This window comes from Onthophagus taurus, unplaced genomic scaffold (genome assembly GCF_036711975.1).
Source record: "Onthophagus taurus isolate NC unplaced genomic scaffold, IU_Otau_3.0 ScKx7SY_28, whole genome shotgun sequence".
Lineage (NCBI taxonomy): Eukaryota > Metazoa > Arthropoda > Insecta > Coleoptera > Scarabaeidae > Onthophagus > Onthophagus taurus.
In genome coordinates, this window is record NW_027248953.1 from 10001 (window position 1) to 12500 (window position 2500).

Genomic DNA, 2500 nt, shown 5'->3' on the forward strand with positions numbered 1-2500 from the left:
AAGGATCATTAACGTAACGCGAACGCAAAATAACGTCGTCGCGTCGTTAAAAGAGAACCAAACCAAGTCTTCGTGCCGACGAACCCGAGAGAAGCGCGCGTTTTTATATCTTCGCATATCGTTTCGACGATGAATTTATAACTAACAGCAGCGCTTTCGGTGTCGTTCGCGGCCGAACTTTTAACGATGAAAAAGTCGTCGTCGCACGTCGTTCTTTTCGTGTGTATAACCAGGCGTGATAGATAGGCAGACGCGTATAATATTAATAATAATATTATAAGACGTCGCCGCTCGTCTTACACACAGCTAAAGCACGCTCGACGCGCTTTTAAACGTAATAATATCGACCGCAGAGAACATCGATTAGTAGTCTCTTAATCTTGTCGTGAATAGAGTGGTACGTCCTCGTCGTACGTACACCATCGCGCGAGATGGGGGGGGCGAAACCTAGGTGTTTCGAAGCGGTCATATTTTTCGAACGCATCACGTTGTCGCTCCGGAAATCCAGAGCGGCTTGGACGCATTTAAAGAGTGTGGGTCGTAGTCCGTCGAAAGACGACGGAAACCCGTCGGAGACCGATCGAGGCTTTCGATTATTTAATAATTTTTTTGGGTACCTATCGTAGGGAAACACCACCGCTGCGCGTTACCATTCGTATAACGCGCGCGAGTTCGGTTTAGTATCTGCGAAAAGGAGAAGCGCACCAACCTCCTCCATTGAGGACGACGAGTGCGGCACTCCGACGGTGGTAAAATGATGTTCGCCCAAAATTTATAATCGCAAGGCCCGACAATAAACGACGACGGGAGCGCTTAGTTGTTCCGCCGCCACGCACGATCGGCGGGCGAGCGCTCGTCCCTCTCGCCGGCTATATTTCGTCGTACGACGTTCGAGGAAACTGTCGTCGTCGTCTTGGCCGCCGGTGTTTGCGTCGTAAAGCCGCCTGGCGGAGCGATAATATAACGCCTGTGTTAATAAATGCAATTACCAAGCGTAAATGTTAACTTGTACGGTGTAAAACTAGCCCAAATCCGCCGCTACCGCGCAACAGAGAGTGCGCACGAGCTGGCGTTGTTACTTTAAGTAACGTGATCAAAAAAGATTACCCTGAACGGTGGATCACTTGGCTCGTGGGTCGATGAAGAACGCAGCTAATTGCGCGTCAAATTGTGAACTGCAGGACACTTGAACATCGACACTTCGAACGCACATTGCGGTCTTCGGATACTGTTCCTGGACCACTCCTGGCTGAGGGTCGTTTCAATTTCCACGACTGCCGGGCGCGCTACGCGCCGAAAAACGGCGCGGTGCGTCGTGGCAAATATCTGATCGTTCGCGAACGAGTCCGGCCCGCTTCGACCGCCCCTCCATAGCAGAGGGCGGCGAGCTCGTCCGTTCGTTTAGCGTCGATTAAAATTAACGCCTTTATTGGTTCGCGGCGAGCGACGTGCACCAGTATATCCAGTAATATACGGTCTCGTCGTGTTACATACGCCAGTCCGAACTCGATTGTGATCGACGTGTCAGAGAGTTTGTTTTACCGCATAAAACGGGCGTCGTCGTATTATAACAGCCCCGCATGTACGCCGAACGGCAACGACTAATGGAAATTTTTTACGAACGGTCTGACCGCCCAACGCGAGCGAGTCGTCGTAGTAATTAATATTTTTCGCTTGTCGGATTAAAAATGACGTATCTATGTTCGGAGGCGGCGATGCGATGTACAGTCACGTTTAGCGTTAATAAAACAATACAACACGGCTTCGTCAGATCGCGTAGAGTATCGATATTCGCGCGTCAGCGTAGCGTGAAGTGGTAACAACCACGCATAGCGAGGTGATTGAGAGAGCGTTTTGCGCTCTCCTTCCGTACTCGTCGCCCATCGAAGCGACGGATCGCTATGTTATGTTTGTTATTTTAACTACCGCCGAAAGAGCGCGCGAATATATCGACGGGTGCGTGCCGTTTGTGTGACCGAGGCGATGATATATTTTTGTTAAAAAAATATACGTTGTAATATAAGAGAGCTAGAGAACTTGGCGGCGGCAACTTAATAATTTTATATTTTTAAGAAAAAGCTACGCCTCCGACTCGCTCTTGTGAAACGCGACCTCAGAGCAGGTGAGAGTACCCGCTGAATTTAAGCATATTATTAAGCGGAGGAAAAGAAACTAACAAGGATTCCCTTAGTAGCGGCGAGCGAACAGGGAAAAGCCCAGCACCGAATCCCGCGGCCGGAAACGGACGCCGGGAAATGTGGTGTTAGGGAGGATCCGCTATCCCGAGATCGCACGGCGAGCCCAAGTCCTTCTTGAACGGGGCCACTTACCCAGAGAGGGTGCCAGGCCCGTAGAGGCGGCCGTCGGTAGCGGGAGGATCTCTCCTCAGAGTCGGGTTGCTTGAGAGTGCAGCCCTAAGTGGGTGGTAAACTCCATCTAAGGCTAAATATGACCACGAGACCGATAGCGAACAAGTACCGTGAGGGAAAGTTGAAAAGAA

General features: G+C 50.6%; 3 non-coding genes across 3 annotated transcripts in view; all 3 read left to right on the forward strand.

Moving 5' to 3' along the window:
- Window positions 1–11, forward strand: part of LOC139432558 (small subunit ribosomal RNA) — a 1927-nt gene extending 1916 nt beyond the window's left edge. Inside the window, exon 1 of the ribosomal RNA XR_011642303.1 lies at window positions 1–11. This exon is cut by the window's left edge and continues 1916 nt beyond it. This is a non-coding gene — a ribosomal RNA (small subunit ribosomal RNA).
- Window positions 12–1104: 1093 nt separating this feature from the next.
- Window positions 1105–1259, forward strand: LOC139432567 (5.8S ribosomal RNA). The gene has a single exon (XR_011642312.1). It is a non-coding gene; the product is annotated as a 5.8S ribosomal RNA (ribosomal RNA).
- Window positions 1260–2108: 849 nt separating this feature from the next.
- The window catches only part of LOC139432561 (large subunit ribosomal RNA), a 4342-nt gene continuing 3950 nt past the window's right edge, over window positions 2109–2500 (forward strand). The window contains exon 1 of the ribosomal RNA XR_011642306.1: window positions 2109–2500. This exon is cut by the window's right edge and continues 3950 nt beyond it. This is a non-coding gene — a ribosomal RNA (large subunit ribosomal RNA).